Below are 15654 nucleotides of genomic sequence, written 5' to 3' on the forward strand. Positions count from 1 at the left end.
ACTTTTGAGAATGGCATGGGGTCTTATTGGTAGTATTTTCGAGCTTCATGTTGATGTTGCTGACTCAATTTTCACCAAAGGGTAGGGGCTTAAATCCTTAATGACCGACCACATTTGAAAATGGGTAGGGCTTTTGGTGAAGTCTCTGATTCCATTCTCACCAAATGGTAGCGGCTTGACTTTGTGATTTCACCTAAAGTAACATCTTCAACCCATAGATTAATTTTAATAAAAAAAACAAAATCCTAATTGTATTCGTCTATGTACTTAAAAAAATCAATGTCTTGAAATTGTATAGAGACCCTCCAATTATTGGATTGTGAGATTTGAGTGTTAGAAAAACATCAATTTTTTTTTTTTTGGTGAGAATAATTTAGTACGCAAAATTTGAGATTGAAAAAATCCTGATCTTGTGACCTGAGGAAATGGAAAAACACTATGCTCCCGAGGGAGCATGGTGTACGTGTTCTTAAGTGAAACGCTATAGAGCATGTGATAAGCAAGTTGAATCCAGACCACGTCCTATTTGAAACCAATTTCCTTGCTCGATTTCAAGTGGAGTACCGTAGCGAACTAGTGGTGTGGTTTCTATAAGGTTTATATAAGGTTGCAACTTTAAACAATCCCATTAAGGCGCACTTCCAAATTTTATTGTAATATGTAATTTTGGTATAAATTTTTTTTAGAATTATCTCAAAATTGACTTTTTAGGTGCATCTATAATTCGTTGCAACCTCATATAATTTTTTTCCTTTAACTATCTCATAAAGAAATACAAATCATGTCAAGTGCTCTGGACAAAAGATTATACTAGTTATAGAGCCGAGGCTCCAAACAATCAAATTAAAGCCTACTTCAAAAATTTCATTAGAAGAGGTTGTTTTGATGCTCAAATATTTTCAAATTGATCATCTCGACCTCAAGATACATTGACATGAGAACAAAGTGGATTTCAAGTTTTGGAAATAGTGCATATTGTATTGCATTCTTAGACCGTCAATTTTCAATATTATCAAGTTTTGATAGATCTGTTAGGTAAACACTATTTTTAAAATTTTAAATTTTATAATTAAAGATGAAAATATATTTTAAGACTATCACAAAGAGTTCTAGTATTGAAACCATATTTCCCGATACTATTTGGCTCTATACAAACCGCAACCTTATACTATACAACATGTTTTTCAGACTCAACTTCGCTTTCGAGCAGAGTTCAGTTTACACAAGGACGAGGATACTACTGGCAATGTCTACCAAAAGTTTTGATAAAAACTGATCAAATGTTTCACTGCTATGCTTGTATCATTCCAGTTTTTTTCATCCAATTCAATCCATCTTAAATCGATTTGGATCAAAACTTGTGATTTAAGGATTTATTCATCAATTTTTGGGTGGAAAACATCTATTTTTTTAACCATTTCACCTATACATGGATTTCTCTCTAGTTTTTCATCCAAAATCTTTGAAACCTGATGCAATTTGTTCTTGATTCAGCCATCCACAACATCTCTACATTTATTTGTTGAATCAAAGGGTAGAGATTGAGAAATCCGGCCCGAAAAAATATTGATTCTCGTGGGACAATAAGTTATGAAAACAAACCCACCATTCCATCAATTTCTCCCTCATTCTCCGCCCAAATATGTCGAAACTTGATTTTGTTTGATCGTAATTCAACCACCTTCAATAACCTTAATAGTAATCCTTTTTATATTAATGATGGAATATGAGGTTTTTAGCTAGAAAGTTTCGCGGTTTTTTTTTTTTTTTTTCATATTGGGCAACAACTCTGTTTTTTTTTTATGAAAACTTCATCTTTTCTTTGGAAATCCAGTTTTTTGGATTTCTGCAACATTCTCCCCCCTTCTCTCTTTGGTTTTTCTCCTACTTAAATGGTAATGAGCTTGAATCGGGCGAGTCCCCACTCCGACTCCTCCAAATAACTCACCTCGGGCTAGCAGCGCCCAAGCCAATTCCTAAAACATTGCTATAAGTATAAACTATCGCAAGTTCTACATCTCCTTTGAAGGAAACCTAAAACATTGCTATAAGTATAAACCAAGGTTTGAAAACTCGTCGAGTCGAGCCGGACGCGTCCGGTTTGACTTAGGAATCGTCAGCTACCGAGCCGGTTCCACGAAAAAATCAGGAATCGCCCGTGTCCAGAGATAACCGAACGATTCAGAATAGTGAATCGCCGAGTCTCACCCAAGAACACGGGCTGCACAATGTTCTTCACGGATTTCATCTTTTTTTATCATTACGTTATCTTTTTTCATCATTACGTTATCTTTTTTCATCTTTTTCAGCCTTATAATCGAATCTTGCAGGTTTTAATTCAAAATTTTTAGCCATTTCACTCAATAAAAAACAGTAAAAATCACCGATTTTGATCAAATTTTTTTAGATCGAATAGTGCGTTTTAGGGTTTCCGCCATTTCACTGATTTCAAGCGAAAGAAGGCATCCTTTTTTGTAAAATTTCAGGGTGATTGATCGTAAGAGTGTTGTTCAGAAGTTTTTGTTTATAATTTATGATTATTTTGGAGGAATACATATCAATTTTGAATTTGAACGCATGGGTGCACGAAAAACAGGTAAGAACTGTGTTTTTTTTTTTCCCGCCATGCTATCAAATTCAGTCAATATTTTAAAAATCATGTGTTACATTTGTAGGGTTTTGATTCGTTATCGTGTTGTTTATCACATGTATTCAATTTGATTATATTTATTCAATTTGAGTTGGATTTTTGAGAAAAAAAGACTGATGTTTGTAAAAAAAAAATGGACTGAGTTTTTTTTTTTTTTTTTTTTCCACCATTCTCTCAATTTCAGTAAATATTTTACAAATAATGTGTTAAATTTATAGCGTTGTTTATCATCATATGTATTCAATTTGATTTGATTTATTCAATTAGAGCTTGATTTTTTAGATTGAATGACTGATATCCGTGAAAAACTGCGGTTTTTTTTTTTTTTTCCTTCAATTCAATCGATTTTATTTAACATTTTGATAATAATGTGTTAATATTATAAGGCTTTGATTTCTTATAGTGTTGTTTATCAAAACATGCATTTAATTTGATGTAATTTATTCGATTTGAGGTGGATTTTTTAGTTGGAATGACTGATGTAAGGTGGGTCTATGAAGAATTGCGTTTTTTTTTTTTTTTTTAATTCATGATCAATTTTTTTGAAAATCGTGATTTTTCGAAAAATTGTGACCAGTTTTTTATTATCATGAGGAATTAAACAATATTTTTAATTTTTATTGTTAAATTTTTAGTTCAAAAAATTGCATGTTGATAGATTATTTATGCAAAAAAATACATGTTATTATATTTTTAATGCAAAACTGTATTTTTTAATTTGTTGTTAATGCAAAAAAATACATTAACAAATACATGTTGTTAAACTGTATTATATTTTTAATGCAATTTTGCATTAAAAATGTATTTTTAATTTTTTAAATTTTTAATGCAAAAAATTCATATTGTTACACTGTATTATCATGAGGAATTAAAGTGAATATCATTGTAAAAAAATCGTGGCATGTATGATAATTATATTATCTTACAATTTTTAATTTTATTATTAAATTTTCAATGTAAAAAATGTATGTTCTTGATAATTGAGTTGTAACCATGTTTGGAGCTTGGATTTTTTATTATATTATCTTGCTTATATGTAATTGAGATGTACGACTATTTGTGATCATTTCAATCGAGTTGGGATTGTGCCGATTATATCATTGTAAATTTTATTTGTGGCATTATGAATGACTATATCATTGTAAATGTTTTTTGTGTCATATATACGTGTAGTGGCATTATGGATGACTATATTAATGTAATTTTTTTCTTGATTCTAAGTGTGATTTATATAGACTTTTTTCTATCTGTAATGTTGCATAAATATTTTTTTTTTCTCAATAGGAACTAATTCATGTTTGTCGAAATGAAGATTTGTGACAAGTCCATATGTATTGACATTGTGAATTACTATACCATTGTCAATATATTTTTTATTGATACTATATCAATGTAAAATTTTTTTTCTATATGTAGTGGCTGATATAAGCTATTTTTATCTATAATGTTGCATAAATAAATTATTTTTTTCAGTAGGAATTAAAATATTTTTGTCAATAGAAGTATTTTGCATTAACAACATATATACCTTTTACATATTATCACTACACATGGTGATTATTTTTCATGTTGAACTGTCATGTTAAATTTTTAACCTTTTACATATTAAAGTTGAACCATGGCAAAATCTGCGGAAGACCCTGCATGGCAACATGGGGTCAGACTTGATCCCAACAAAAAAGACAAAATTATTTGTAATTACTGCCAAAGAGTGATAAGTAGTGGGGTACATAGGCTCACGCAACACTTGACAGGGTCTAAGGGAGATGTTTTTGTGTGCAATAGTGTCCCTAATAATATAAGAAAGTAGATGACGGCATTTCTCAAGGCTACCAAAGGTAAAAAAATTGTAAAGCAGAGGATGGATGAGGAGATAGCTAGTTTATATACGCCATCAAGCGGGAATGATCCATAAGAGCAATATAATAATGACTTGGAGATGGCCACATGAATGAATTTACATGAAACGTACTAGAGGGAACGAGGGTTTAGAATGCTTGGTGGTTAGGATATGGGCATGCATGGTGGGCCTAGCTCAGACATGCATGGTGGGCCTAGCTCAGACATGCATGGCGGGCCCAGCTCGAGCATGTATAACGGACTCAGCTCAAATATGTATGGAGGGGTTGGTAGCCATATGTATAAAGATGAATCAGACGTTGGAAAAATTGTTTCTAGCTTATCTAGGAGTGCCAGTATTGCAGGTCATGGTCGTATAAATCCATTTCTCTCAAAGCCTAAGTCAAAACAGATGACCCTCAAAGGCATGATGAAAGTTACAAGAAACATGTTAGACAGATATGTTGGGAAATGGTTCTACGATAAAAAGATCCATTTTGATGCAACCAATAACCCATATTTTCCACATATGGTCAACGCAATTTAGAGAGCCAGGCTCGGGGTAAAACCCCCGACGGCATATGAGCTCAGTGGGCCAATATTGGATGAAGAGGTGGAGGAAGTTAAAAGTGGATTGAAGAATATAAACAGCGTTGGCCAAGAACAGGCATTACTCTCATGAGTGATGGTTGGTTGAATAAAGTTAGCAAAAAGGAGTTTGTAAACTTCTTGGCCTATTTCCCAAAAGGTACAGCTTTTTGTCTAGCAAAGACATACCAGGGACGAAAAAGGATGCAAACTTCTACGTACGACGATATGATCAGATAGTGGAGGAGGTGGAAGATAAGCATGTAGTCCAGTTTATTACGAACAATGCGCGTGCAGGTGTTTCTGGGGGCAACAAGTTGATGGATAAGAGGAAGCATCTAGTATGGACCCCGTATGCTGCACACAGCATAGATCTTATGTTAGAGGAGATCGGTGAGATCAAAATTGTGAAGGAGACTCTACAGGAAGTGAGGTTGGTGTCAAGATTTATATATAACCATTCTAAAATTTTATTTTTGTTCAAAGAACAGTCTAAGCAAAAAGAGATAATCAGGCCTGCCATAACCAGCTTTGCGACAGATTACTTGGCTGTGGACTCCATTCGAAAATCTGAAGGTACAATAAGAGATTGTTTTCTAATGAAGAGTGGTTAAATGGCCGCCTTTCGAAGTCCAGTACCGGGCTAAAAGTGGATGACATAGTCTCAAATATGAAGTTCTGATCTCGATGTTCTAGTATCGTAGAGGCCACTGCCCTTTTGGTCACGGTATTAAGAATGGTGGATGCTGACAAGAAAGCTACCATGGGCATCCTTTATGGAGGTATCGAGAGGGCCAAATCAGCTATTAGGGAGAAGTGTAGTTTTGCTAGTAAAGTGATCGAGATTATAGAAAGAAGATGGAACACTAAATTTGGACGTCCAATTCTTTATGCATGTAAATATATATTTATATCATTAGAATGTTTCATGTAAATTATTTTTTTATGAAATTTTAAATGACATTTCTCTATCTATATATTTTCCAGGTTACTACTTCAACCCAAAATTTTTCTATTTGACACCTGAACATCCCCACAAGATTATGAAAGGGGTCAGATACATTATTGCCAGGTTGGAGAGAAGCGTTCGAAACCAGATAGCAGCAATACAAGATGTATTATTTAATATTTCGGTAAGAACTTGATTGAGTTGTTATATTTGTGAGGAATAATGCACTAAAACGAAATATTTTGTTTTAGCTTGCCAGGAATTCTCGAACTAAGATGGATCCAGGTTATCCCCTAACTAATATTTTTTTTATTCATATATTTAATCTTATGAATTGTTCTTGCCATTGCAATGCTTTTTGCATTTTAAGCCAGTTGAATGGTGGGAGATATATGGTAGTGATGCGCCTCACCTAAAGAGGATAGCAATCAAAGTGCTTTCCCAGACATGTTCTGCTACTGACTGTGAGCAAAACTGGAGTACGTTCCAATGGTTGCACACTACTAGAAGGAATTGACTCGCTTCGGAGAAGCTTCATAAACTAATCTACGTTCATTACAGCTTAAACCTCTGAGAGCGACAAATAAGAAGAAAGCGTGAAGACTATGGGCCGATAGACTTAGACACATTATTTGTCATAGAAATAACAGAACAATGGGTAGTAGAAGAAGATGAGCCAGTGTTGCACAAGAGAGTGTTCCTTGAGGCTATCGGTGAGGAAGATCTTGAAGAAGGTGAGGAAGCAGCCCGCCAACGTATTCACAATTCGTCGAAGATGTCGGTGATATTGCACCGAATGAAAGAGAGTGGGAAGGGGGTCTAAGGGAAAATGAGAGAGATGATGTTCTAAGGCCACCAAATCCCAGCCAAATTATTCACATATCGAGTCTCAACAACAAGAAGGTAGGGATGAGCACGATAGTGTAGGTGAGCATGAAGGATGGACAAGCTTCGGGGATTTTGGATTAGGACCACAACAAAACACTGATACTCAGGCATTTGGGTATAGTCAGGTGCCTACTAATTTGGATGATTCGTTTTTATATCAAATCAATGAATTGTCACGCGAATTCAATCAATGGCACCAGCATGACCAAGATGAAGAACGACGTTGTCTGTCATTTTATTTTTAGATCGTATGTTACCAATTGTGTGCTTTATTATAGTTCATGTATGATGATATACTTAATCCATGATAATTCTATGTTTATCCTTTTGTGTAATGTAAATTAAATGGTAAATAGTAGTTCATGCAGGGAAAGAACATATCAATATTCGCATATTCATGCAAAGAAATGAAAATTCTTAATGGAGTACCCTCATTTCTTATTGTATTCTTAAAAAATATTTATAATGAATTTTAATAATTTTTCGGATTTTTTTTAATATTTAATCCGACCGATTCAGCCGATTCCCGATCCCGATTGCCGATTCGGATTGGTTTTTGAGATACCCGATCCGGGTCATCGATCCGCTTTTTAAACCACTGGTATAAACTATCGCAAGTTCTACATCTCCTTCGAAGGAAAAGTTTATATAGGAGTGAGACCCTAAACAATCAAAAGTTTATATAAGAGTGAGACCCTAAACAATCAAATTAAGACACCTAAAAATTCACTTCAAAAATTCACTAGAAGAGGTTGTTTCGATGCCCAAAAATCCTGAAAGCAATCATCTCAACCTCAAGATGTATGAATATAAAAATAAATAAATTTTAATTATTGAAAATAATACATCTTGTAATGCATCTTCTAGACCATCATTTTTCAAGATCAAATGTTCGTAGATCTAATCAATCTACACTATTTTTTAAGCCTTAAATTTTATAATTAGAGATGAAAATAAGTTTTCAAGCACAAAGATTTCCAGTACTGAAAATAGACACTATTTCAAGATGCACCTTACTTTAGTTTATACAAACCACACCCTTCTAGTTAAATTAAAATAACTATACTAGACACAAGGGAAGAAGGGTCATTTTTAGAGGGTCAGTACAAGATAAAGCGTTGGCGTTTTAATCATGAGAACCATGGATACAGTGAAAAAGATTATTTGAAAATGTCATAACAGAGCGATTTGAACCATGATACTATCAGCAGGGATTCTATTGAAACTTTTTTTTCTTCTCATTTTGAACTGTTCTTGCATCTTTTTTCTTCTCTCACAGCTTCACAGGAAGCTACTCAAATTTTAATTTTGGCAGAGTCAAAACCTCATACAATGAAGCAACGGCTCAAATCTTTGTTCCAGGATAAAAATATTTCACACTGTTTTCCTTGATCCTGAATTGGAAATTACAAATCTTGTTCTTGGAAAGCCCCTGCTCATCAAAGCTCCCATTATTCAACACAGTCAACTGCAAAAGAGAAGATTATTATGATTATTTTTCTTAGAAGTTTGCACAAAAAAAAAAGGATTGATAAAATTGCAAAATCCAACATAATCAAACATCAACAACGAGAGCCACTCCAAGAAATTGAAATTCCTCGCATGGCACATATCCCAACTCCAATGTGCTAAGTGTAGTCAGTGTTGGTGATGTCTGGCTATTGTAATTTTGGCATGTTCTTGCATGTTCTATTTTCTATAAAAGACTTAAATCATTCAATTGTACGCAAACAACAGGAAAACAGAGTGGTAGCATCCGTCAAGTCATAAACAGCAATTAGAAACTAATTTCTACTCAAACAGAAATCTGAGTTGTTCCTCAATGATATATAATTCACCAGCAGAAAGAAGTCATACATTTTACTCATGCAACAGTGTTATTGTTAGTAAATGCATTAGATAATGGAATAATCAGTTCCAATATCTCTTAGCTACTGAACAGATTATATCACAAGATTCTCAACAAGCGTACTTTGACAAAATTAAGAAATAGCAGATCATAATAAACAAACAACACGTGCCATAACCTCATAGTGATGGAGTCTTTACTTTTTAATGATAAAAGAAAACAAAACAGAAACACCAAGAAAGCAGTTACAGAAATAAGGCATGTTCCACATATGTATGCTCTAAAGTTTCCTTTATAATCTAAAGAAAGTTGTGCATTAGGATTCATTCTACCCACCCATGGCTCTGCCTCTTTGACTAGAATATAAATTGAAGCCTATCTATGTTTGACCCTTTCAGAGTGGCTATCGGAAGCATTAACAATTTCATAACCCACACAAGGATGTTTTGCACATTTCTTATGCCTCCAGAATAAAATAAGATTTCCTCTCCACCCTCACTAAAACAAGCACTACTACAAGATTGCTTGACTACCTAGCTTGTTGAACTATGAGGCATTTTAAATGGGCTGACTGATCATCATGTTTACAGATTAAAAAGCAATTTAAAGAAAGAAAATTAATGCCCAGGCAGAGAATAATAAGAAAGGCACAGAGAAACTACGGAAAAGCATCGAACGATTGGACATGAACCCAAAGTTAGGATTCCCATAGAAGAGTAGTTCTGAAAAGGTTAATCTTCTGAGAGAACCTTGTACTGAAGCCACAATTACAAAGTCAAGAAGAAGAAGCCGTAGATAAGACAATCCAGTTGCATATAGATAAGAAATGGCATTCTGCATAGGCAACAGATCTGCAGACTTTGAGATGTTTCAATGTGCCTATAAGTAAGTAATGCAGTAAGAAATACACAAAGCGATCTCATCATCGACCCAAAAAAACAAAAGTGATATCATCTACTTGGGCCAGCAAAGTTAGCCAATTAAGTGTATTGAGGAAAGGGAGGCCACAAGAGGAGATATCAAATAACTTCTCAAACCATGGATATATGGGATTTCCTGACTCAGTCATTTAACCGACATATAACTTCTAGAACATGCATAAGGTATGGAGTACAGTTGCAACAAGTCTAATGCATATGAGTAGGATGTGGAGCTGAATCCATGTAATCACAGGCATATATTTCATTTGGCCTATAAGATGCCCTCAACTCCTTTTATTTTGCTTTTAGGCGACTCAAGATATGAAGTCCAAAACCATGTACTTTAATGACAGCAATTTATCTGTGCCATGACTAGTAGATGTTAAGGCTGAAAATAAGATTGCAAAAACTGGAAAAGACAAACACAAAGGACTTCCATATGATTCATACAAACGAACATATGCTTTTTCAGAACAAAATATTCTAATTATCACCCTGAAGATTATAATCTGAAGAGTATAAACTAATGAAAATATTTGGAATGATGATTGTGGAAACAAAGCAATGACGAAACCCTCATTTTGGAGCAGTGGATGTGTGGCCTACCATACAAATCCAATGGCAGCAACAAGTATGAAAAAATGTCTTCAAGGAGACAAAATAACGAGACACTAAAGGATGGAAGCATGAGATGGATGAATCTAGACCTCCTCAGGTAGGTTATCATATCATTAGCACACCTATTATGTCAACCTCATATTATTGTGCATCTCCAAACAACCAAAAAAGAGCAATAAGAATACATAGCAATGTCATTTAGGGTGACAGGATCCTCTATCCAACCTAAACAGCTTAGACCCATATTATACTTTTTAACTCCAAAAACAAGCAATATTGATAAAAAACAAAAAACCATGGATAAAGAAAGGAACTCCTAAAAGGTGCACACCAAATATTAGAGTAACAAGACATAAGGTGCTTTCCTGATAATGACATGAGCTTCCTTACCTCACAACTTCCAACAGGCTTGGGAAGAAACTTCCAAATAGGATGTGGTTGATAAGAGGATGTCAGCAAGAAAAGAATTGTGGACAGCACAGGTTGACTCAATAAACAAATAGAAATGGAAACTATACCAAAAGCAGCCGCTGTATTGTATATTATACACGCATGGCATCCATCATCCATGTTAAACTAGTGGAGTTGAAACATAGCACTGAATCCAACGGTAGACATTTAACAGAAACACAGTTCATCTTCACCATGAATCTTGAGGATGGATAGTGGATTCCCCACTTGTATATATGGAAAACTCTTAAAAATGCCTAGAGGCGAAATTGAATAGTATTTCGCCCGGCCATGGACATGCTATGTCCGTGGCGGTTTTGCTTTAAAAACCGCCATAGATCTATGGGAGCCATGGCTGTTTCCTGTGTTTTTTTGTGTAAAAAAATACCGCAACAAACATATTAGGTCCGTTACGGTCCTTTCATCCATACCATCACCGAGCCTATGGAAAAAAACATCGTTCATTTTCACCCATAGGCATTGCGTAGTGGCTTCCTATATATATCTGTGTGTGTACATGCACGTGCACGCATTTGTGCATGTGTGCATTTACATACACGCATAGATCAGATGCACAAATCAAACCATCGGAGAGATGGAAGAGATGGGTTTTGGGAACGTGTGTGTGTGGAAGTAATTACAAATGTTGACATTGAGAGCATGTTGGATCTTGAGTTACAGATGCGAATATAAGTGGAAATATGTGTCATGAGTGTGGTACATTTGTCCCACAATGTAGTGAAGCTTTCATAAACAAGCACAGTTTGTCCACTCATGGAGCAGCAATTTCAGGCAGTGATTGCTTAAATGGAAATCAAAAAGTTAATAATGTGGAATAAACAAGCTAGTAATTATCGAGAATAATGTAGCAACCCTGGCATGAGGATGCAATAACCAATAAAAGTCATTTTGATTTTCGAAACTCAGCATGTCTTACTCAGACTCACCTTAGTCACTCGGAACTTGACCTTGCAGGTTTTGGATGACCCCAACTCTGGTAACCAGTCTACAAAGTTAGACTGAATCTATCGAGGTCTTTAAAGAAAATAGTGACCCAGGTCTAAGTTGATGGCCGACCACCTAAGGCCATCCACCAAAAGTGTCGTGCTAAGGGAGGGCCTCCAGGTGGGGCTTCCACATGACCGTACAAGGGTCAACAACTAGGGACACATCCCAAGCCATTTTTTCAAAAAAGGGATTGATTAAATAAATTAGTAAGCCAAAGTCTTTTCATATTTTAAGTAATTCCAGTTTTACAAGTTCCATTTTTCGGGAGTACTTCCTGACCACAAGGGCTAGTTCCCTATACATTATAAGAGAGCGTAGATCCTTATCTTGGGGTAGACGAAGATTTAGAAAATATTTAGATAACCTGTTTTCTAGGAAAGGAAAAATGAATATAGAAAATATTTAGATAACTTGTTTCCTAGGAAAGGGAAAATGAATAGGTATAACCTCTGTTCTTCTTCTATGTTCCCTTTTGGTTGAATGTGAAGCACTTCTTCCTGCACACCCCCATAACCCATCTCTTCAAGGTACATTCTCCCATCTACAATCTCTTCATCCCTCCTCTCCATCTCTAAAACCATTAACCTATCTCGCCACATTTGCCTCTTCCTCACAAACCCACACGTCAATCCCAACCCTTCTTCTCCATCTAAAAACTCCTAACCAAGCATACCATATTCCTAGCCAAACACCCTTATTATTTTCTAAATCCTAAGCATCCTCTACCCCTCCACAGTCATCATACACACTTGCTTGACCTGCAAAATTCCAGCAAGATTCAGCTCCATTAAAGGAGTTAATACATGCCTTAATGACCTCTATAACCCCATCAACCTGACGCATAATCCTTGCCATCTTCCTGTTACTATTACACTTCAAACTCCTCATTCACAGACCCCGTAGGAGCCTTCAAACAACCCTAAAACCTTGCTGTCCCACAACGCTTAGGCTGACCAAGAGTTTTTACATTCATGTAGAATACAATTCTTGTTGGCCCAACATCACAAGTCCTGACCGAGTCTTGACCAGTCAGACTCAGGACTCGGTGAGCGACCCGACCCAGCCCCTGCCCAATTCCCTGTTTTTTAACACTGGTTTTAGCAAACTATTTAACCAAATTGCAACAGTAATCCCCAAGCACAAGTGCATGGTAATCTTCTGGAAGCCGTACCTTAGGCTAAATATGATGACATTCGGCAAGCTTGAGGTTCAGAAAAGATCATCTACAAGTATAACAATGTCAGCTAAGAAAATTACAACTTGACATGTAATCATCCTTCCACCTCGAACGCAGGGTTATTTAGCCAGAACTTTCTCGGACATACAAATAATAACTCTGGTTTAAGCAAGATAAAACTCCTTAAATGGACACCACCATAGGAGCAAGCAAAATGACTTTATCATGGAATGGAGTTTACCAAGCAAATATATTGCTGCTGAGGGACTGACACCTAGACTGAAACTCACATCAATCATGGATATTATCTCCTCATTGGAGCCTCATCTTAAATACATGACCAAAACGTAAGGATGGTTTAGCATTGTTAGTACAAACTTCCAAGAGCCAAACCCCTGACTTCCCACATGCAACCTAGATTTCTACCACCAGATCAAAGCCTAAGAAGTATCTTCGATACCATATAGAAAGTAGCGAATTAATGACAAAACATTTGAAAATTATCAACTTCAAAGTATAATGCCTATTTCTAGCTTAGTTCTGGTCTCAATTTTGCACACTCTTTTCCTTTTCATGAGTCTTAACCGACTTTTACAGCTCCCAGACTAGCAGCAATCAACAAGAAATGATTTTGCTCATATCAACAACTAAGCAGTGATACTGAATAAAGACCAAAATGTACCGCACCAACTTTACAACTGAAAATTTAAATTACATTAATAGGAATGCTAGATAACGATAAAAAATTATGACAAAAGGCTAAAGGAAATTTTCACTTGTTTCACTGAGTAAGACACGAAGAAAGAGAACCCAACCCTGGTGGGGTACCTGCCCATGCACATCAGCTTATAAACCCATCGCTAAAGGTTTGACACTTATAATGACATCTGCAAAGTACTCTATTTGCAATAGAAATCTAGGGTGTGGCATGTTTAAATAAATACCACCTTCATGATCCAACAGAACAAGCGAGCATCCCGAAAGAATAAACGCAAGCAGTCAATTCGGTTTACAAAAATGATGGACCAGAAAATGGTGATAATACCCACATTTTCCGACCTAAAGGAAAAGAATGAAGATTTATGCAATTATGTTAATGGGTCATTATACAACCTGAACAGAGGTCAATGTATGACAGTAATGCAGAAATTTTAAGACAGAGTCTAAGAATCCACGAGCCGCTATCTCCAAAAGGGACACATCATCTATCATGATACATATGTTTCCATTGCCATTTGATGCAGCATTTAATTCAACAACTTTGTGGATTTTTCCATACAATTCAAACAGCCCACCTTCAACAAGACTACCCCATTCCACACCTAATATTCAATAACATCAAACCAAATACTGCCATCACATACCATAAAGAGATTGAATTTGTTGTTAAGGGTGCTCAGTTACAGAAAACTAATAATCAATAAAACTACAACGACTCATGACCAAACTCACCAACAATTTTTTTCTTAGAAAGTATCGGGCAGGTACGAAATTTGTTTCTCACCTGGGCACTCCAGCAGAAGAAAATCAAAGAAAATGAATTTTTTATTTCCTCTGTGTGCTGTTAAATTGCAACCCTGTTTTGCCAACAACTCAAAGCATCATGTAAGCAATTCCAATACGATGTGATAAAACGTAAGAGCATGCTTTCCGAAAAAAAAAAACAAAATTTTCTATATAAGCAGCCGCATAAAGATTTTGACTGCCACTCTCACCTTAAACCGTTATCGTGAGCTCCAACTTAGTTAACTTAGTTATATAGGTGTAGTCAAAATCGGTCGCCAAAAGATAAATAAAAATAATAATATTTATAGATAAATAAAAAATAATAGTTATTTACAAGTATGCGATCGTAATGAGAGAGAAGATCAGATAAAGCGAGAAAGAGAACAAAAGAAGATGTGAAAGCGCGGGTGCAACAACCGACGCCGTCCTTGATCAGGAAGACCTTGCCACGTTGCAATCCCTGGTTGGTGGTTTGGGGGCCCAGAGCCTCGTCGAGCAAGGTGCCCATGAGAGGGAGAAGGGGCAGACTGACCACAAAAAGGGTTTTGGTGGGTCTATAAATGGACGGCTAAGATTGTCCTGGCGAACCAACCCTCAAGCGCAAGCCAAAGCTCATTCAAAATGTGCATACCTTCTTTTTCTTTAGGAGATCACATGCACCTTGGCCGATTGGTAGGGCTGACAATTTATTCGGTTTGGATCTGAATTTTGGATCCTATCTAGATTTCTGTATGGATCCAAGATTTACAGGTTCCAAAATTTAAATCTAAATAGTAATTTAGTTCGGATCTGAATACAAGTGGATCCAGATCCCACCTAGTTTTTAAAATATCATATATCATGTTATATGTATACATATATGTTATATAGTATTTTGTTAAATAGTATTTTTTGTTATGTATTATTCTATATTAATTTATAAATATAAAACAATTTTTGGATCTAATCAGATTTGGATTTAGATCTGGATCCGATATGGTCCGAATCTGGATCCAAATCTTGTATACTTTTTGGATTAGAATTCAGATTGCAGTGGATCTAGAACCAATCCAACCCATTCTCCGCCCCACCGATTGACCTTATCTGGCCTTAAATTTTCAAAAATATTAAAAATCATTGTAAATGATATTTTTGACTTTTTAAGAAAAAAATAAAGGTGGTGCATATGACTATTTATTATCTTGAAAAGATATGAATATTGATATTTTGTTT

General features: G+C 35.5%; 1 pseudogene across 1 annotated transcript; it reads right to left on the reverse strand.

Moving 5' to 3' along the window:
* Positions 1 to 7982: 7982 nt before the first annotated feature.
* On the reverse strand, positions 7983 to 14294 carry LOC110008199 (elongator complex protein 6-like; annotated as a pseudogene). Its single transcript, XR_016061453.1, has 6 exons — positions 14050 to 14294; positions 13986 to 13995; positions 13765 to 13883; positions 12509 to 12517; positions 12251 to 12418; positions 7983 to 8382 (listed from the first exon to the last, which is right to left on the reverse strand). The product of XR_016061453.1 is annotated as an elongator complex protein 6-like (transcript).
* Between the last annotated feature and the right edge of the window lie 1360 nt (positions 14295 to 15654).

The sequence above is a fragment of the Amborella trichopoda genome, chromosome 8, assembly GCF_054954075.1.
Source record: "Amborella trichopoda isolate Santa Cruz 75 chromosome 8, AtrichopodaSantaCruz75HAP2 v2.0, whole genome shotgun sequence".
Taxonomy (NCBI): domain Eukaryota; kingdom Viridiplantae; phylum Streptophyta; class Magnoliopsida; order Amborellales; family Amborellaceae; genus Amborella; species Amborella trichopoda.